General features: G+C 44.8%; 1 pseudogene; it reads left to right on the top strand.

The window, feature by feature from the left end:
* Positions 1-177: 177 nt before the first annotated feature.
* On the top strand, positions 178-20,848 carry LOC115328678 (annotated as a pseudogene).
* The last annotated feature ends 1,733 nt before the right edge of the window (positions 20,849-22,581 follow it).

The raw sequence follows: 22,581 nt of genomic DNA, 5'->3' as shown, positions 1-22,581 counted from the left end.
ATAGTTTAACTTTTACTTTAATACCGATATTTTTTGGGCAGTACGAAATACTGAGTAGAAAGCGCTAGTTACCACCCCATTTGCTGGATGCAGACGTATTTAGTACCTAGTAGTCTGAGTTGTATCCAGTTATTTCTCTACCCACTTGTTTTTCACGGCGGCAGCAGCCACCATAGCAGCGGCAGCGGGGGAACACGGCCAACACGACACGTTTATTAAGTTCGTTCAGTTTTCAGAAGATTCATTAGGTTGTCATCTCTCAAACGTAATATGACTTGCCTTCAACAAGGTGAGCCTCAGTAGCTCGTCCTGCGCATTTGCCGGTTGTGGAGAGCAAAACGTCTCGTACTCCTTCGTGCTGTCTGTCATTTGTGCGCTGTTTACATGTTTATTCGTGATAGGTGAGGTTGTTTTGAGCGAGAGCGTCATCGGAACTTTATTAAGGACCACCTTAGAGAGTCGCACGTTCAACAGGTTCTGGTATGGAAATACGTGAGCACGTGCCGAAGCGAACGCGGGCACTATCTCAGCCAAGGAAGCTAGATCGTGCTGGCTTTGTTGTGGTGCAATGGTCTAAAGCGGGGCTCCCCCAGTTGCTTTTGTTCCTATTGTGGCTTACCTTTTTGCCCCCAAGTTCGTTCTATACTTCGTGTCACCTTAAGTCCAGACGCAGTCGACGCTGCGAGCTGATCAGACCAATCGGACAGTGTCAAAAGGGCACCATCATGGAGTTTATTAGGCCCGCTTCAGACGGGGCAACTTTTCCAGCAATTTTGAGGTTGGTGGCGGGTTGTTCACTAGCTTTCCCTAGATCGACACGAATTGAGATCGGGTCCGGCTCGAAACTGACGAGCGACTCGAACAACTCGGAGCCGTTTGAAGCGGCAGCAGCCAATCAGGGACACAATATTTTCACGTGACACCCCCGTGGTGGTGATGATGACAGCTAAAGACTTTGTTCTCTTTTGAAGTTAATCGTTTTTCGAAATAAACCTTTTCAGAAAGATGAGTTAGTATTCTCAATGCTATTAAAGCTATAAAAACATGTTTTTAGCGCGTAGCTGGGCGTCTAAATAGTGCAAAAAAATTCAAAGTGAATGATGATGATAGCAAGTCGTAGCAATTCGGTTGCTGCTTGTGAACGCGGACGGCACGTGTTGCTGCTGTTGCGACTAGGGGTGTCGCGAACCGGCCGCGGTTCGAGTTCGACCAGGTTCGACTTTTCCGAACGTTTAGTGGAAAGTTCGACGAACCTTCTATTGCGGTTCGACTCGTGTGCGCATGCGCGACAGGCTGGCCAGTTGGCTTCGGATTGAATGATAATGGCTAAGAGATGAATTAATTGCAGCGCTGATTGGCTACAGGGGGGTAAAGGTGGGTGAGGAGGAGTGGCAAATCCCGTGCGCCGACATCCTGGGTCCCGAGTGAACGATCGCAAAAGAGAGCGACAGAACACGAGAGAAAGAAAGCAACGTTGCCATGGTAAACACATTGAGATCAGTGGTAAACACGAAGAGTGAAAACTCTCAGCAATATAAACAGTGATAATTTAACATTGTAAACTAAATTCTGAGCTATTCTAACGCTTATAAAAAGCAATAAAGTCATTACGCTGCATTAACTTCCCTTCTGTCGAAATCTCGGAAATCTGGTGGTTGCGCAGTTTCGTATTCCTCAACCGCGCCCAGCCGCGCCCCACCAGCGAAGCCGGGTATATGGTTTAGTTTAGCGTTAACGCGAGGCAGTACATCTGCGCGCTATGCAAAAAGAAACCTTCGAAAGGAACGCGAGTATCTTTCCACCGGTAAGTTCGTGGATTGTTGAAGTTCACGAAACTGCTCTGATGATGTAACCGTGTTTGGGACCCAGAAGGTCTGCCTGCATGGTCCGCCGCTTACGGCAGCCAGAATGTATGGGAAAATGGCGGACCTTTTCCTCTAGATTTAGTATATGATCTCTATGATTGGCTATTTCAGTTAATACAGTACTAAAAATTAAGTTATAAACTTCTTCAGTGATTAGATTTAGTTTTTTTGTAATTACAACTGTTCACACTATAAAATAACCCCTTGCATGAAAACAAAATCTTTTCCAAACCTAGACGTGCTTGTATCAAGGTCTGGCCACACTGTCCACAAAGTCGAACCGGTCGATTCTAGTGAAAAGTTCGAAGGTTTGTCGAACCGGTTCGACCCAGTCGAACCCCGAAAGTTCGACCGAACAATCTGGTTCGACAAAAGTTCGCGACACCCCTAGTTGCGACGTCAAGTTGCTGGGTGAAATTGCTCCGTCTGAAGTGGGCCTCATGTTTCTGTACGTGTTCTGTCATCGCTGAACCATCCATAAACAAAAAATGCCTAGTGACTGGCGCTTTTGACGATGCTTGACTAGTCCCATTACCTTGTAGCGTAGCTGCGTCTGCACTTAAGGGCACAGGGTAAGTCCTATACTCCCCATGCATTTGAGGCCATGTTGAGGAACATTTTTCTCGGTGACTGCTAGGAGTATTCCTGTCATGTATATATCATTTTGTTCGAAATATTGTGTTTTATCCACTGAACTAGAATTATTTGAACCAATCTAAAATAAGTTTTTTTTTTTATATTTTTTATTCTAGTACTGAAATTTTAGTTCTTTTCATCTATTAAAAACTTTGTAACTCAAAAACTGCTAGGCCCACATTTTTAATTTTAGTTCAGTATTTTAGAACACCCATGTATGTGGTAGGAATAAAACATCAACCCTCTATAATGTCACGTTAAGGAAAAAATGGTACCTATGTACTAAAAAACACTGTTTTGAGATAATTGAGTTTAAAGTAAAAAAACTGGTGAATAACGAATTTCTATTGGCACCAACAGCCTCAGAGTCATTTTTTCAATAGCCGCCAGCTTGAAAGGCATTGCTAAAGTCATGTCTTCGCCTTTAGGCTTATCGCCTTGCTTGCCGGGCCTCTTTTGTGACGTGCCATGTCGCTTGGTCCGTAAAGTATATTAGAGTGACGTCAACTTCCCTCAGCCACTTGATGGTTTTCCACACAGGGTTCGATCCACAAAACGTCAAAACATTGGCTTCTGCAATGCTGCCACCATTGAATAAAGGAACAGCATCCAATGGCACCATTTTGTCGTTACGAAAACACAAACGCTTGAATTTACACACGGTACACACCTGGGAAAAACTTGCACAGCGTCTCGTGATTGTCTTGGTTGAAAAAAAGCTATGCAATAGTTGCGAAATAATTTTTTTTAGATTATCTGTTACTGGACAAGCTTTTAGGTCTTGTGTTGATTTTGTTTTGTTGGAGAATTCATCGCTCAGCAGGGAGTGTATCCCAAAAGGAGGCATGGTCACCTGCTACTTGCTTTCGGAAGAAGTGATTTTCAGCCCAAAATATAGCTTTCTAAAAACACTGGGACAATGGAAAATGTGCAGAAAGAACTAAACTTTTCAAATTGCGAAAAAAACTAAAATTGATTTTTTTTCAATTTTACCTTACCCTGTGCCCTTAAACTAAAACAAAATAAAAGATTCGCTGTGGCTTGCGCTACGTCCGGATGGAGCACTGAAATGCGTATGCCTAACCCTCCCCCTGCCCTCCTCTCTTTCCCCCGTGAACCTAGGGAAGGCGGAGATTTGGACGTAACGCTAGACACTTCGTAAAAGATATTTGGTAGCTACTATTTGACGTTCACTTTCAAAATAATTTGGAATATGTTTTAACGTCCGTGACGCCACTTCCTGGAAACATGAAAATATTTTCGAACATTTTGGCGTCCGCCGTCAAAATAGTTTTGTAATTATTTTGACGTCTCCAACTTGGAACTCCGGATTCCCAAGCTCCGAAGCTTGGGAATTCGGACTGGGGAGCGATCAAAGGTGGTGGTCAAGGAGATGTCATCTTGCTTGCAGCAAATATTTTACTAAGGGCAATACAGGTCGCTGCACTCATTTGCATTAGACGGAGTGATGGCCGCGCCGATTCCTCTCCTGGTGGTGTGGGGTAATTTGGGTGTGTCCCTCTCCCTATTTTCTCTCCTCTCCTCTCCCATTTTCTCCTCCCGCCAGAACACGTGACCGATGTGAGCCACCGACGATGCTAAATGCGGGCGGGCGATCACGCGGGCGTCAGCTAGGCCGGGCGCGACGACTATCAGCAGCCACTATTGCGCGACCTGTCACCGCATGTTGATGCGGGTGTCTTTATCTGTGGATGACATGCTACAGAGTTGTTTTGTGGTGCATCAAGTATGATGCGTTCGCTGCTGTAAACAATCAGTGAAGATGGCAAGAGGTGCAGTGTGCGCCGTTCTTCACTGTTTCAACAAAAAAATTGTTGAATGACATTTATGAGTGGAATCAGAGTTTGCACCTTCAATTATCATTGTAGAAATACTAAAATAACCCAAACCAACTTTGTTCAAGGCCAGCATGGTATATTAGGAATAATAGACTATTCACGAAGTAACGAAAAATTATTCCTAACTTTCTGAATATTTTTCCTGTTGCCTTGGGCTGCTGCAAAGCACCATCTATTTGCAATTTGAAAATAACAAGAAATGGATGACTCGATTAAATAGTCACATATCTAATACACAGAACCCAACTCCTGATTTCAGCATTTTGCACCAGCCAGACATTCCCAAAACCAACACTTTGGAAACTTCCCGACATACCGAGCTCGTGAAAGCAAGGCTGTTCACTCAAGGCGCCTTGTTGGGCGCTTTAGTGATAATCATAGTAGCAAATACATTGCGGTGAGGTGCATGACAATACATTGCTTACTACTAACCACACTTATCAAAGCAGCTTTTAAAACCGCTCAGACGAATTTCGATATCTGCTTATCGAGCTATATGCGTGCGGTTTATTTAACAGAACATAGACGTAGAGCTCATCCTACGTATATCCGCCATCTAAGTGAGTCACCAATGAAGTGTCAGCTGGTTTTTAAATTCAAGAGACAACCTACATTGCCACGTCCGAACAGCGTGCACACATTGAAGGAAGTTCGGCTGGTATTAAAATAATCTGCACCCAGAGATGGCGCTAGTCACTAGCCGATTTCAAAGGCGAAAACCGCAACTCCATGACACATCCAGCCATTCAAAGTGCGCAAACCTGTCTTCCCCGAGGCCATTGTACTCTCGGGGAGTGTTCTGTATTCTCCCTGGTAAAGTATTTGCTTGCAGGCAGCGTCGCGGTTCTACAAGCATCTTCCGAAAACAAATATGCAGTTGACTGCTGTTTTAATAACATTTTAATTAAGTGATGTGAAATGCAAAAAAGAAAAAAAAATCTTAAAGTACATGAACTATTAGGCCACAGTTATTGTTTGCTTGGTTGTGCCAAACATTACAGAATATGGCACCGCTGCTTTTTATGATTTATTTTACATGATTTACATAGACAAAGGAGCTGAATGCCATGTCATAAAATTTGCAGTTAATTGAAAAGTGCATGTATCTCATACAACCGTGCCAGAACCTTTGTTTGTTTGCTCCGGTCAAGAAACATCAAGGAGGCAATGTTTGCATTCAGAACCTTTTATTTAACATCTTGATCGTTTTGTAGTTAACCCGCTAGTTATGCACAAACCAAGCAAAAACTAAACAAACTCGCGAAACCCGGTGAAAACGGGGCGGGTGCCAGGTGCAAAGCGAGACTGCAACCATATGAAGACGTGCTCACACGATATAAAGCCACAAAAAGTGTGCCAAAAATCTCAGTGTTATGTCATGTATGCACTTACATTTATTACGTGCAAGCAAGACAGAGGGTTCCAGCTTGCCTTTGTTGTAGGTTCAAAATTTTAAGTGAAACACGTGCCGAGATGCAAGCTCCGAACACTCAGAACCACTGAGCATGTGACGTCAAATAAGATCAACTGTCAAGCTAGTCCCACATGCATGCTGAATAAGACATTTCCACTGTCAACTAGTACCGAAACTTCTTAGGCACACAACAGATGAACCCATCAAGATGCCAACACAACACCGACAACACCATTAGATACTAAATAATGAAACAACAAAACGGCTACCACTGGCAACGGAAACTGCATTGAAAGAGGATGTCGAAATAAAGCCACTTTTCTGACTTTTTACGGAAGCGACGTCATAGACGTCGAAACAATTTTTGAGATATATTGAAGGTGGACGTCGAGATAGTCACTGCTTTGACGTTTTACAGAAGTGACGTCACAGACGTTGAAATAATCTTCAAAATATTTTGGTCATGGACGTCGAAATAGTCACCGCCTTACAACTTCAAACAGCAAAGAGGCAGCGGTTCGTAGGGTATGCACTTGAAAGTGAAGTCGGTTTCACGTTCAGGTACTTGTCGACTTTTTGTTCAGCAAACGGGTACTGTTGTCAAGACTGAATCGTTGGGTGCCTTAGGTGATAGCTTTAAAATAAACTTCACAAGGCCCAGCTCACGGCCATGACTTCATGTAATAGACAGCTAGCACGTCAGTTTTTCATGCTTTTGTGCGTGAGTAGTGTCACCTGAAGCCTTAAAAACAGAGCGTGCTTGCCTGACTGTTTTTAGCAATAAACAGCCCTGCCAATATATATATATAAAAAAGAGAAAATACTTCCAGGTAAAGGGATAACGGATTTGGTGGAAGCATTGGGTTTTGCTGGTGAGGATGGAAGAATAAAGGAGAAAATTATAGTTGCAAAGAGGAGGTTGGAATATTGGTTTTGTTTGAAACATATTTTAATATATACATCCTCACCACCTTGATCTCGGGTCATTTATGAGTGGGGAAGGGAGGGGGTACAGGATAGGATAGGGTAGGATGTTGAAAGTCTTAAAATTGGTTTCTGATGCTAGTCTTCCAAAAAAATTTCAAGAGAGTTGAGTACCATTATACCTTTGCTGAGCTTTGCCCTCTGGCCTTATCCAGTCTGAGAGGGTCTTGGGGTGATGCAGAGCGGGAAGGTCACATATTGTGGCCCGTCGTGTTCGTGTAGTAGCGGTACATCTCTAAAGGAGATGCTCAGTATCGGCTAAGGCAGATCCGATAACCCTTCTGGTTATCGGATCTGCCTTATACTGTCCAGTTTAGCTTGCAGGTTTGGGGGTTACTGCAGTGTTTGTGTGGATGCGGCAGAGTATAATGCGGTCACCCCGGCTGTATTCGGCTAGTAGTTCACCACACGGGTCTTGAGGTATCAGGTCTGCTAGAGTCTTGCGCTGCCTCGTCCATCCCGGGGACAGGAACTCGCCGGGATTGAAGGGGAGGACAATATTATCGCCTTGTTGACATGGTTCTTGATGATCCTGGTCTGGATGCGCGGTCTCGGTTTCCAGCGCAGTTCTGGCTGCATTGCCGGCCTCTTTGTTACCGTAGATGCCGGAGTGTCCCAGCACACATCCGATTAGTAGGATGCGCCCTTCACATGCGAGTTGCTGGCCTAGTTCTCTCAACTGCTGGACAACGTTGTATGTTCCGAATCGCGCATTCTGAATGAACGTCCCTTCTGTCCATGAAGACCCACACACGTTTGTAGAGGGCTGGCGTCTTGCTGCGCTCTGTGGCTGCTTGCTTGGCTCCCGCAAGTATAGCCTCAAGCACTGCTTCCTTAAGGCTACGTTCGCCTTGGAGCGCCTTGTAGTGTGCAGTCTCGCCGTTGAGAGTGAACCATCCAATGGCTCCTTGCTCATTTCGGCTCAATGCTGCATTGGAGTATACATATCGGTTGGTGAGCTCCCTGCTATTTTCTCGCACGAAGTTGTCGTGTTCCGTGGTTCTTTGAACCCGTCGCACTTCATGGTTCTTTCCCATGTCGCGAGCCAAAGGAGCAAATAGGGTACTGTACAATACCGGGCAAACGCCAACTCAAAATTTTGAGATAATCATGAAAAAATGGGGGATGGGCACTTGTCCGGTCATCAGTTCTACATATCAATGTACTGCACATATTTTCTCAGATTTTACAAATTTGGGTATGGGCGCTTAATGTGGTATGGGCGGATGCACGGTATTTTACGGTATGTTGAATCGTCGTCTCTTCGAGGCTTCTTTGTGGAAGCGTCGTAAGGTGATCTGTTGTGTACCTGATGTGCCATAGTGTGGCTCTTCCTGGCTCTATGATCTTAAACCAATCTAGTTGTGCCTCCCTGAGTGCATCCATACATCCCTTAAGAGTGTTGAGCCTGGAGTGTATGCGTAGGTCTTCCTAATGGTTGCGAATTTCGGAAGTCCACTGATCGTCCTAATGGCTTCTCTGTTGAGTTAGAGTTTTGGTGCTTGTGCTTGGGGAAGTCTATTATAGTTGTATGTGTCCATAAAGAACTTTGAAAGCCAGGAGTGCTAGAGCCAGAGTGCATGTTACTTTTTCTGTGGCTCCCCATTTTTTGTGGCTACTCCTGATTAGGTGCAGTGTGCTCTTCCTTGTTTTCATTACTCTCTGCATCCATGTACGGACGGGGTCTTCCAGAATATTGACGAAAATTATCTAGGGAAAATTGTATGAGGTAAATGTAACTACCACAGCTTGGGACAGGCAGGACAGAAAAAAATTGGGACTCCCTCCCTTGTGGTTCCGGGCCAAAGTCTCAACCCTATCTCCCAAGGGGTTTGGTCTTGGTATAACGCCGACAATTAAGGATCATGAGCCTCAAACATGCGCGCGCAGTTGAAGCACAACGAAAGGCAACCAGCGCCTGCTGGGGCCGGTAAAATACAAATATCTGAGAGTCTGGCTCAATAAGGGAAGGAAATATCTAGAGCAATATGAAGATATTGTTATGAATGACTAGTGATGAGGCGATAATAACTGAAGAAACTAAACGTTTAATGGGGCGAACTTGTGCCCAAAAATAAAAGGAAAAAGAAAGATAACAACAGAGCGTCGCGGGCGTCGAAGGCGGCGAAGCAGCAGGATCGAACGCTGAGGCGAAACTGAGTCCGGCTGGCTACGCGGAGCACCTTTTGTAGGCGTGTGGGCTTCTGGAACAATCGGCGTGGGAGGTTTGGCGTGTAGAACATTCTAACCTCGAATCAGCAACACGGTTCTCGAATTCGCCAGAACAGTACATTAGAGTCAACAAAAATGCGTCCCCGCAGCCAGGAATCGAACCCTGGCTTTCTGCGTGGAAGTCACGCGTGATAACCGCTAGGCCACGAGCGCGCTGCCCACTTAGTCAGCTGCGCTCGCGGCAATATTAAGTATAATTGGAAAAGGGAAAAATAAATTCATCTATTATTACTACGAATCTCAACGCACTACGGAACTATATTAGGTACGAAGTGGTCAGGTGTTTATGGAAAGGAGCGATGGTACCAGAGCTGTCTTTTGGCAGTGGGGAACTCTGCATGAAATCAGGGGTTCAATCACGATTAGAAATTTGAGAGAGAAGCTTAGGCAGATTGGGGGTACTGGGAGCACATGGAAAGACACCAAATAAGGGAGTGCAGGGTGACGTGGGCTGGTTGGTGTTTGGAAGCAGGGAGGCAATTAGCAAGTTGAAATTTGAACAAAGTTTGTCCAAAATGGATTATACGCAGTGAGCACGGAGGGTATTCAAGCCTTGATACATGAAAAGTTTAAACACAAAATGGACAAACCAAACCTGAAACCTGAAAGCTGAATTTAAATACCTGCACACTAGTGATGGGGCTTAGCAGACTACTTCAGTGGAAAAGCGAGTGAAAGAGGCAGAAAGAAAAATGTGGGAGGTGAGAATGCAGGAAAAATCAGCTGTAACAGTGTACAGGTCACAAAAATACGACTTAAGAAAGAAAAAGCCGACGTGCACGCAACTTGTCATGTGCTCTTGTGTCGTACGCTCTAACGTCGGCACTCTAGTGTCGTGCGCTCAAAAGGGCCTTTCCCAACGATAACAACTTTTATTAGCAAAAGTTGAGGTACTCTGGGTGGCTTGCAAGACATCGGCAGCAAACGCTTGCCACCGACTTTCAGCATCTTTAATGATTTTGGCTTGGTACTCTGGGTGGCTTGCAGGACATCGGCAGCAAACGTTTGCCGCCGACTTTCAGCATTTTTAGTGATTTCGGCTTGGTGTTGTGAGCTGCGTACGACACGGCATGGGGCTTCAATCTCCACAACCTGTTGCCTTGCCTGTGATCTTCTTGCTTGAAATTAGGGCTGCAAACTTTGCCTGGGTTGACTAGAACGTGTGGCTGTCTCCCTGAGCCTAGCCGCTGCCTTTCTGAAAGCAAGCAGCGACAGTGGGAATTCTGCACACTATCACGCCAGGCTTTCTGTTTTTTTTTTTGTTTTTTTTCTTCTTTCGGTGTGTGTATAACGCATGTACACTAATGGTTCTAAGGCACCTTAGACGGCACGTGAAAATCGGTTTCTCAATGTATTGCGCTGCAATGTACTATGGAGGTGCAACCACACGGTGTAAGCATGGAGTGAAAATATCAACCGATCAACTTACCTTGTTTAAAAGGATAAAAAGGAAAAACCCATTTTGGGCTATCTGCTGTGGCATCCGCAGATGACGTCATGACCGGGCTCGCCTAGTTAAATCTGCCGCCAACAGATGTTGGAAGTTTCGGGAGCGCCAGCTCCAAGCTTAGCAGACGCGCCCAATGTTTGATTCGTTCAAATTAACAAATCAAACACGAATTGTGAATGAGACCTCAAACTACATGCTACCAGCTAAGCGCAGAAGCAGTCACGTGATTCTTGCTACTACCTCACAACAAGGAGCTGCCTGGTGGCACCACTCCAGCTTCTTGGGGCTAATAGCTGCAACAATCGGGCTAGTGCAATGTGCATTTCAGATTCGTAAATGTTGAGCACTGGTCTATCGAGCTTCGACCGTATGTTCGGTCTCTCCGAGTGCACTGAATCATCTCTTCTCCCCTGCTGGAGTAAGACCTGGTGCAGTGATGTGGATTCAGCATCCTCCAAAGTATGTCGCGGCATTGTGGACTATATTGGCCATTTCTGCGAATACTTACAGGCATCCCTTTAGATAGGGTGGTTTAGAAAGAAGCTCTTTTTGGGAGTGAACTGCCAGCCACGGGGGACGTCAAGGGTTGCAATAAGACACATTACTTAGCAGAGTAAGTACCTAAGATTTGCTAATGAACTTTTTAAGGAGTGAAAAGAAACATATAGTTCTAACTAGAAACTCGCTGGGCGTCGTTAAAAACTAAATCGGTCAGCTTTAGGAAGACAGCAGGTGCTAGGCATTTGAATGCGCTAAAGTTTTCAGTCGTGCAGCAGACCACCAAGCTAACATTGCTAAAATGCGGAAGATAACAAAATATTCTGTTTTCGCATTGCCAGCCTCCCGCTCAGCAAGCTTTCAATTGGAATCATTTGTTTATTTTCACAAATTAAAGGTAATTATCTCATTAATTTGTGTTTTTTGTAATTCCTGGCATCCACCGTGGCGGGCAGTTTGATCTTGAAAAGACTCTTTTTTTTCTTAATCACCCTGTTTGAAGAAATGTTTGAAAGTGTGTGGAGAAACGGCCATTATATGAATGTCCGTTATGATGAGCATTAAGCAACACTCAAAATGTTTTGGTGTATTCAAGGGTCCCGCTGTTCAATCAAGTTTATCCACAAAACTAAAGCACTGTTTTGAAACAAATTTAGCAAATATGCAGAAAACTGATGGATTCCGGTGGCATAGTTATCTCAGATTTTATCTTTTACGAGTCCTAACCTCTTTTCTGATTAGACTTTTATTGTACTGGCAATGTGGCAGAAAACAAGAAACTGATTATGTTAGCATACTTCCTAAGTTTATGTTGGGCGACGCAAGCTACCGCCTATGTGGAGCGCAAGTTTGTCTGCTTCTTGCAAAGGGGTTGCACGGCTGTAAAAACGCCGAGTTGTGATTGGCTCTGATGGAGGGATGAGGGGCAGACCTCAATTCTAGCTGCTTTGAAGTCTACCCACCATCTTTCCAATCGGAGCCAATTGGAGCTTGGCGTTCTGACGTCACCCCTGCTCAAGAAGCAGACGAACTTGCTCTCCGCATTGCTAGGCTCTCAAGCATTCCATTTCCCCATCCATTCGTCAATGTTATCTCGAAATAGCAAAGTTCCGGGTATGTCTCGTTTGTGTTATCTTTATAGTTGTTTGGATAGCTTGATGTGCTTGGAGGGCATGCTCACTTTCTTCTTAGTTAATGTAATTGCTCTTTGCATTTGGTCCTGGTCGTCTCAATTGGTCCCGTGCATCCTTCTTGATCTAACAAGCCTACTTCTGAACCTGACTGCAGACAGCGTTTGGAATGGAACCGACCCAGTCCTCAAGTCATAAGTTTTCCGTTTCAACCCCCTTCACTAAAAAAAAAAAAAGAAAAATAAAGGAATTGGGGTGTGTGTATACAGCCTGAAACTTAGTCTGCCTCAACAGGCGACTTGTCTCCTAGCTGTAGATGAGGAATTTAGCCAGTGCAGCACTACCGCTAGCCTGGGGTCTTTCAACTTGCATCACGCAGTAGTGATATACGACCGCACGCCGGTACGATGCTCATCCAGATTGAAACGGGCAGGGGTGGGGATTGAACCCAGGATACCTGGGTTCAGCAGCGCGAGCCTTTGCTCCACGTGCTCCGAGCTGGTGTGCGCTAGCCCACTCGGCCTCCGATCCCTTCTCTTTCATTAACGGAGGACATTGGCAGTGTCTAGACTATAGGCGGTTATAGATTAAAGCAATGCTTGTTCAGCTCTCTGCGGACTCTAGGGGTTCGTGCGGATTTGCTGATCCCCCAGCAGGGACGCATCCTCAGTCGAGCTCAGTTGAAGGTGTGCATGATGATGTGGGTTGGGCTTCGAGGGAAGGAAGACTAGGAGCACAATTGGATTTTCGGAGAAGTTCATGGTAGTGGGGAACAAATATTGGGCAATGTAAATTTTGGGTTCCTCTTCATGTGAAAGTGAAGATAAGCTAGAGGAAGAGGCTTTCTGCCAGGCTCTGGGCTAATGTTGGCAACAAATGAACAGCATAGAAGGTTAGTCATGGCATCCTAACTTTTTACTCTTCGGTGCCCATTTCCGGCTTCAGCGGTGTCGCTGTCGGCGTAATTGTGCAGTGCATTATGAATGAATTTCCCTGCGAAATTGAGCAGAATATTTCTCCCGCTAGCGCAAAAATTTTCCCGCTAAATTTATCAGAAAAAGTCACCCGCTAAATTTAGCGAAAAAAAAATTCAAGCAGACAGCTTGAACACTTATGGCGACGACGTGCAGTTGACGAAGCGATCTTGTGCTTGCACATGCTCTCCCATGCACGAAAAGCACAAAACCATTACATGTCTTGGTTGAGTTGTGGGCGTCTAACTGTGTTGAATATCTCACTTGTGCACAATTTTCTACTGGGACGTCAGGTAGGGCCACGCAACTTCTGCGAAGGAGGCCAAATTAAACGAGGTGTGGTGCTTTCTCTTTGTGCCGTATGGTCCAGAAACACTCATTGATCTATCCTACGTCTAGTTTTCAATATGCCTTTTCTGATTTTCTGCCGGGACAAAGTTAAAAGACGCGCTGCTCATTCTTGCTCATTAAAACATACACAAGAAACTGGTCAACCGGAAGCCATCTCAGCCACAGGAAGTTTTGCCATTGCTTGTTTATGTTTACCTTGGAACACCCTGTATACACCCCAACCCTCCTGGGTTAAATAAAGAATATCAAAACCAATACTTCAAACTCCTAGCAGTCGTGCTATAGGTCGTTTCCCTCAGAGTTGTGCCTGTCTCAAATGCCGTTCTCAAGATAACATAATCTAAATACTTTGGTAGTATTCTGGTTTCTTGCAAATATGTTTAACTGAGAGTATTTGCTACTCTCTCTTAATTACACTTCTCACTATCTTTTACTATCGTGAACAGTATGGACATGAATGCTGGAGCGCGTGGCCTTTGATGCATTCTGCATTAACTGGAGGCTGGTAAAACAGTATATTGGAGAGGGGAAGCTGTGAGGGTGTGCACACCAGGGTAAGTGCACATTCTTGCTGCCCCCTCTCCACTCCACACTTTTATCAGCCTCGAGGTTGTGCAGCATGCATCGAAGGCCACGTGCTTCGGGAACTCCAGCTCGTGCTGTTCGCGATAGTACTCATCTTGTAGCATTTCCGATCAACTTGCGCTGGAATTGCCGTGAAACAATGTGCAGTGCTCCTTGGTGGTGGCGCGCGAAGTCGGTGCAGTTTGAAGACAAAGTGCACTGCGGCGTGACGCCTTTCTTTGCATGCCGGTATGGGCAGTTGCATAATAACAGGTCATGTGACCATCGACCTAGCCCCTTCCTCAGTTCTTGAATTTCTTTTCATTGTGTTCTCTCTCTTACTCCAACATTTGTCCTCACGTTTTAGAGCGCAGCTCTTAGGGGCCCGTTCCCGGCTTGAGCGGTGGCAGTGTAACCGCGCGGTGCATTATGGGTAAATTTCCCCGCTAGATTTAGCGGAAAAATTTCTCCGCTAAATCTAGCGTAAAAGTTTTCCCCGCTAGATTTAGCGGAAAAAATTCCCTGCTAAATCTAGTGGAAAAAATTTCCCACTAAATCTAGCGGGAAAATTCCCCGCTAAATGTAGCGGAAAAATTTCCCCGCTAAATCTAGCTGAAAAATTTCTCCGCTAAATCTAGCGGAAAAATCTAGCGGGAAAAATTCCCCGCTAAATCTAGCGGAAAATATTCCCCGCTAAATCTAGCGGAAAAATTTCCCCGCTATATCTAGCGGAAAAATTTCCCCGCTAGATTTAGTGGAAAAATTTTCCCGCTAAATCTAGCGGAAAAATTTTCCCTGCTAGATTTAGCGGAAAAAATTCCCCGCTAAATCTAGTGGAAAAATTTTCCCGCTAAATCTAGCGGAAAAATTTCTCCGCTGAATCTAGCGGAAAAATTTCCCCGCTAAATCTAGCAGAAAAATTTCCCCGCTAGATTTAGCGGAAAAATTTCTCCGCTAAATCTAGCTTAAAAGTTTTCCCCGCTAGATTTAGTGGAAAAAATTCCCTGCGAAATCTAGCGGAAAAAATTCCCCGCAAAATCTAGCGGAAAAGTTTTCCCACAAAATCTAGCGGAAAAATTTCTCCGCTAAATCTAGCGGGAAAAATGCCCCGCTAAATCTAGCGGAAAAAATTTCTGCGCTAAATCTAGTGGAAAAAATTCCGCACTAAATCTAGTGGAAAAATTTCCCTGCTAGATTTAGCGGAAAAATTCCCCGTTAAACCTAGCGGAAAAATTTCCCCGCTACATAGCTAGATGACGACAGCAACAACGCAATTGATAATACAAAACACCAAGTGGAAACCCTGTCTATACTCTGTTTCACTTTGTGTTGTACTGCAGCCGACGCTACAAGCCATCTTGGCCAGTCCATCGCTAAAAGTGTGTCACGTGGCCTTATGGTTGGGTACAACTGCACAGGGAAGCACGATGTCATGCGGCAGGGTGAAATCACTGGATTGGTTTTGATGTCTTGTAGCATTGTCTGTGGTATATAGCTTAATGATGCATCGTTGCATTCAGTTTGTCGCGTCACCGTATTTTTCATTTTTGTTAATTCACAAAAGTAAATGCAAACATGAAATTAAAAAGAAAAGTAAATTAAACTTGAGATGACGCGTGGTTTATGCCATGCCTGAGCTGTATAAAAAAAAAAAAAAAAAAAGCAGGCGCTGTTCTATGCCAGCAGATAATGAACAGGGGCTGTGTGCGGTCAACGGAATAACCTAGCAGACGACACTCGCAAAGGAAACAGTTTTGTGCACCCTTACCCTTTTAAAATACAATGTCCTATGAATGTTCTTCAGGTTTCTCATCCATGGTTGTGACATATGGGGAGAGAGGGGCTGGTGACCCATTTGACTGGAAAGCCCCAAAAAATTAAGCCATTGTTCGGTGCCAGGTCTTTTCTCTTTTCGAAAGAAGGGCAACCAACAGCATACAGTAGTGAAACCCTCAGCACGTATTTACCCATTTTATCCCCAAAACTAGCTGTCCATAGTCTGGACTACAAGTTTCTACATTAATGAGGCAGATTTGAATGGGGAGGGATTAGTCACCCCAACTTTTGTCTGTATAGTGGGGCATCCATGTTAGCAGGACATGACTGCATTGCATGCTGGAATTCTTTCACTGATAACTAGAAGGAAGTCACTAAATTATTGCCAGTTAGAAAACCTCATATCTAACAGTCTCCTGAAACCTCGTTCTTGTTTCACTCTTTGATTAATGAGGTATCTAGCCCTTAAAAAGTATTTATATCCAGGTTCTCAATCCAAAAATACCGTGTAAAAAACGATTTGTTGTCAGGAAAGAAAAATAATTCTAAAAAACAGAAAGAACTTCAAAACGAGCTACTAACACCTAGATATCAAACTTTTGATAGACCTAACTAAATAATTGTGCACATTCTGAGTGTAGTAACTAGACAATATGTAAACTGTAAACTGCATAAAAATATTTTTTTTCCTAAGATTTTTGTTTTTAAAGACTAGGGACTCCCCTTGATTAAAGGGATACTGAAGCGAAACTTGAAATACACCTATTATGGTCAGAAATAGGTTCAATATGATCAATGATATTCATAAATCATAATCGCGCGTTTGTATTTTGAACGGATGGCTATATTTTTCCCCCTGATGGGCCCGATTGGGCGCGCGCTCAAAAATCGGCCATCGGAGAGCGCGATGCGTCTCGGGATATTGGGCGCATTCGTGACGTCTTTGTGCCGGTCGGGAAAGGCTACGGCGTGAATGTTGTGGTTACGAGCGTTGCCACTTGGTGGCGCGTCGACGATTTACGACCTGTGACAACGTGGCCGTTTGAGATGTGCAAGGGCTGCACGCACGCTGCACCACGGGACCACGGCAAGTCGGCAACCACGGCAGCACTGACAAAACCAGCTCTGAGGCCGGATTCTCAAAGCGAATTCACGACGAAAAAAGTGTGTACGACAAATTTGAGAGAAAACCCGTGCTCTCGAAACGAAATTGTCGTAACCTTTGCGCAGGTTACGACAGAATCCTACGACAGCTCCGAAGCTGTCTTACGCACTTTTTACGATCAAATCAACAAGGCCGATAGCGTCGCTCAGTTACTTGGTATCGGCCACCAACGGACATTTATTTTTCTTCGTGCTCTTCTCGTGCGTCCCGACTCCAACCAGCAAGAAAAAGGAAGGAGTACTTAAAACAGACCACGATCAAGAACGCAGGATCCACAAACACACGAGAAGAGCTACAACAGCCACGATTCTGCCGACCGAGCGAGCTCGGCAGAATATAGTAGGCCTAGCAGCAACACCGACTCGGCGCACCGTTGCTCCGGCGGTCCTTGGCCAAGACCGTCTGTCCATGACCGGCTGGCCTGCTGAATGGAATATGCCCGCGCGACCCTTGTGGACCCTTACCGGATGAGTAGTTTGATCCCTGAACTAAATTTCAGAGGTCAATATTTTCCCCTTGTCATCTCGATCTCCTTGTTTTCCGAGACAGCGGTGACGAACGCTGTCGTCGAAAAGGGACTCTCATTGATTCTATCTCCTTGTTTTGTGTGATATAGAGCTCAAATAAACGCCATACGGATTACCTTGGCAACTCGGTATGTACACTCTGTTATTAGTATGCCATTTTTATTCTGACTCGACGCTACGTCACTGTCGAGCTATAGCAGTTCGTGGGAGCTACGCGATGTCGGTCTAACCTTTCTTTGCCGAGTGTCATGTCAGTATCGAGTTGCAATCGTAAAAGATCGGTCCAGAAGCGCTTACCGAAACGCGGTCTAACAGAGCGAATCCAGCACTTCGATCAAACGCGCGTGTCCGCTCCGAGTGTGAACAGGTATTTGGCATTTGCGTGGCTCTTGCTAACACCCTCGTAGTTCAAACATATCCTTTTTAACGTCGGCTTGCAGCTCGCGACTCGCAGCAACTAATACTGCTAATACCGGCCGTGCCAGAAGCATGCTCGGGCCGTGTCGTGCAAAGAGCCGCAACGAGAACGAGCTCACTGTGGCCAACTACGCTTTGGCTTTCTCCGCCAAGGCTTTGCGAACGCGTTCAGGCCTAGGCAAATTCTGCCGGCACGCCGTATTGCCGCAGAACGGCGCTGCTATTTTGGCACAAGTGATGTCACGAGAACTTCCCCCCATCCACCAGATGAGAATTTGAAATCGTTTAATTATGTTTAAAATTAGTTCTCCTGTGTTTTACAGCGCAATATTTATATTTCCGAGGTGGTGCCTGTCCCTAGCCCATATTTATGCTACAAGATCGGCGCTAAAATTTCGTTTCACTACCCCTTTAATGGTGTGAGTTCTGTTTAAAAGCTATGGTGAACTGAATTCAAAAGGGCAGCAAAATACTGCATAGCTTCAGCAAGACTGCATTAATGGCTACTCTTTTCTAAACTAAATGGCTATCTTAGTTGGGCATTTCTTGTGTGTGCTAATACACATGAGCTTTTTTCTTGTAGGTGATGGAGCTGCACCGTGGGGGAAAACGAGCAGCCCATTGAAAGTCACCGAGGTCATCTCGTTCGGTTGCTGTTCCTGCACCTATGTCACCAGAGATCAGCGTGGAATCGTGAGCCACCTGGTTGCCCATGGCAATGAACAATTTAAGAGCCAGCATCCTCCCGTGTCCTCTGGATCCAGGTCCAAAGTGCCAAGCAACACTCGAAAGCTCAAAAGTGATCCTCGAGCCTTTGATTGGAATTCAGATCTGAGAAGGCAAAACCAAACACACACTCGTGAGAAGCCATTTAAGTGCAAGCTTCGCCCAAAGTCATTTGCTCTGAATTCAAATCTGAGAATCCATAGTCAAACAGACACTGGTGAGAAGCCATTTAAGTGCAGGCTTTGCCCAAAAGCCTTTGCTCGGAATGCAAATCTGAAAGTTCATAATCGAACACATACGGGTGAAAAGCCATTTAAGTGCAAGCTTTGCTCTAAAGCTTTTGCACAGAATTCACATCTGAGAGACCATAATCAAACACACACTGGTAATAGACCATTTAAGTGCAAGCTTTGCCCAATGTCATTTACTCTGAATTCAAATCTGAGAATCCATGGTCAAATACACACTGGTGAGAAGCCATTTAAGTGCAAACTTTGCCCAAAAGCCTTTGCTCGGAATGCAAATCTGAAAGTCCATAATCGAACACACACGGGTGAAAAGCCATTTGAGTGCAAGCTTTGCTCCCAAGCTTTTACTCAGAATTCACATCTGAGAGGTCATAATCAAACACACACTGGTAATAGACCATTTAAGTGCAAGCTTTGCCCAATGTCATTTACTCTGAATTCAAATCTGAGAATCCATGGTCAAACACACACTGGTGAAAAGCCATTTAAGTGTAAGCTTTGTTCCCAAGCCTTTGCTCGGAATTCACATCTAAGAGTCCATAATCGAACACACACTGGTGAAAAGCCATTTAAGTGCAAACTTTGCACAAAATCATTTGCTCAGAATTCAGCTCTGAGAAGGCATAATAATACACACACAGGTGAAAAATCATATAAGTGCAAGCTTTGCCCCCAAGCCTTTGCTCAGAATTCACATCTGAGAGGCCATAATCAAACACACACTGATGAAAAGCCATTCAAGTGCAAGCTTTGCCCAAAATCATTTACTCTGAATTCAGCTCTGAGAAGGCATAATAATACACACACTGGTGAAAAACCATTTAAGTGCAAGCTTTGCCCAAAAGCCTTTGCTCGGAATTCAGATCTGAAAAGGCATAAGCCAACACACACTTGTTAAAAAATCATTTAAGCAGCACCCTTTGCCCAATAGCCTTTGCTCTGTATTCAGCTCTGAGAAAGCATAACCCAACACACACTGGTGAAATGCTATTTAAGTGCAAGCTTTGCCCCCAAGCCTTTGATTGGAATGCACATCTGGCAGACCATAATCAAACACACACACTGGTGAAAAGCCATTTAAGTGCAAGCTTTACCCCCAGGCCTTTTCGCAAAATTCCTATCTGACCCGCCATAGTCGAACAGGTGGAAAAATCACTTGTGCAAGCACAGTTTTCTAACATTTTTTTCATAATTCAGTCTGAACTGCCATATCAAACACAGTGCTCAAAAACCTTACAGATGCACTCATTCTGAATGCCTTTGGGCTGACCTGTAAGTTGAGCCTGCCATGCTTTATAATGTGTGTAATATTTTCACTTGTGCAGAATTATGTGCCATTTTCATTTGTCTGAGTGCAAGATAAATCTCAAGACATTGCTCAGATTAATAGTTTAAGCTCACCACACTGAAGCACTTATGCGCACTAAGCCTTACAAAGGCCAGCAGCATTCCATGTCATTTTCTAATCTGTCTTCGCTCATCAGGCGCATACCAAAAGTTGAGGTTGAAAAACTCTAAGGGCATTTTCATAAAAAAAAAAAGAAGGGCAGCAAATAGCCCTTTCAAATGCCAGCAATATATTGGAAGGTTCTGTTTGCATTCCGGTGTGGTGGGTCACAGACATTGTGCACGCAGCCACACTGTTTGGCATAATGCTCCTGAGTCCTTCATTCAAATGCCATTGTTTGTCATCACATAAAGGTATTGGGGAATAGGGAATGATTCCTTGTCAGCTGCAATCTAGAGGCTGGGCAACGTAATGTGAAACTTTGTTTAACATGTTTTTAGACTCGCTATGTTCTGCATCTGAATGCATATTGGGTCATGTTTAGCTCTTGTTCTGAGTCCCTTTGCACTCGCGTAAGGTATACTCCTTTGAGGTGTGGTCCATTATGTTGGAAAATTTTGTTTTCTTTTGATAGAACTCCTTTTTATGTGGAAGAAACAAACCTGCACAAAGTAATTGTGATTAAAAAATGTAAAATTCAGTTTTGTTGTAAAAAAAATTAAAGGTTGGCTGTTTTAATCTTGACACTGTTGTTTCTTCTATCCTTTGTAGCTTTGAGTACTGAAGTAAGTGTGATTGAGCTTTTTCTAAGATTTTCTTGTTTTGATGTCCTGCACCACGTGAAAGCAGTTTTGTGGCATTTACCTTGCTGGGGGACTGATTTCCGAGTGTGCGATGCCCCGCAGCGCTTTCTTCTGCCGATTAAAACATCGCTAGTTGAATAAACATTATGCGAAATCGCTTGGTCGTGTGACAACACTGAGAGCGTCGCCATTTGAATGTTGGCAAACGTCGTCGGTATTGAAGCAAGGTGGAGGCATCAAAGGCAACCGTACTGGCAGTGTGCGATGGCACGGAAGCTGTATTTTCTGCCTTACGACCATGGAATGTGGACAAGCGGTTTAAACAACCTACCGCAACTGTCTGACGAAACTCTCGGAGGCCTGTGCACGCTTGCGACTACCTCGTCGGAGCAGTGGAGCACTCTGGAAGTCAGTGGTGGAAGCTTACACACTGCCTTCTTCGGTGCGGACAAACGTCTGCGATTCAAGATACGTAACCCGTGACCTTTTTGTTGAACATTGTAGATAGGCACGGTGCTTGATAGTTGGTAATCGATTCGGTGCGGGTGTATTGTATGTGTGTTGGACGAGTACTCTGCATGCATTTTGTAGCGCCCTCGGGTGAGGTTGGCTCAGAGGGGCCTCCAAGAGTCGTCAGAGAGTTCCGGTATGTTGTTTAAACTGTTCGTCCACATTCCATAATCGAAAGGTGGAAAACACAGCTGCCGCACCTTTACACACTGCCTGTACGGTTGTCTCCGATGCACCCACCATGCTTCGGTACCGACGACGTTTGCCAACATTCAAATGGCGACGCTCTCAGTGTTGTCAGACCACCGAGCAATTTCACATCAGGTCTATTCTTGCACTGCCCAGCAGGTTTTGCTATAACTCGACATTGTACCCATTTTTGATGGAGCATTAAGTCCAGGCTCCTTTACTCCTACTCAGACGCTCTGAGTTTCATACTCCGAGTGCAGCAACTAAACGGAGCACGGCGTACAGCAGCGCGACACACCGAAACTATCGACGAGCCGCCTAAGCCACTCCCAACAGCACGGTTGTGACAAACTCGGCATCTCGTGGATACGGGTGGCAGAAGTCTGAATTATTTCCCAGGTAAATTAACCAAGGCCTTCTTAAAGCGGGAAAGTGTAAATAAATAAAAGACCAAAACAAAGACAGCGACATTAGGAAGTTTTAACGAATGTTCTAATTATCATGAATGGTTTGAAGACTCGCTTCCAGTACATGTGCTTGAAGTTACCCTGACTGATCTATTTTTGGACCATTCATGCTATTCAGATTTAAATGAAAGACAACGTTCTTGAACCCGGTTGTCGACGCAAGAAACTCAAACTTGTCAGATGTTCCGTGGTTCTATCTTGCAGCGCGAGACGGAACCTGTCAATGTGCTACGCCGATGCCACGGCACACGTCATTTCGTTTTCAGGCGAGATGCATGAACACACCTTTTCCGCAACGCTATTGATATTTCAGCTTTCCAGTCGAAGTACCTTTATTCACTGGGCTAAGCATTCTAAAAAGGGCAGCGGTCCAAATGCCTTCTCATGTCGACCACTTTTCTGTCGCTGTGCTATCGCATGCTACCGTTTGATAGATGAATTCGTTTTTAGTCGAGATGCACGAGCAAACCTTTTCCTGGACGCTAATTGCTGTCTTGGCTTTCAATTG

The sequence above is a fragment of the Ixodes scapularis genome, unplaced genomic scaffold (genome assembly GCF_016920785.2).
Source record: "Ixodes scapularis isolate PalLabHiFi unplaced genomic scaffold, ASM1692078v2 PGA_scaffold6__148_contigs__length_123643588, whole genome shotgun sequence".
NCBI classification, from domain to species: Eukaryota; Metazoa; Arthropoda; class Arachnida; order Ixodida; family Ixodidae; genus Ixodes; species Ixodes scapularis.
Note: the sequence above shows the minus strand (reverse complement) of the source record. Positions and strands in the feature narration are given on the sequence as shown.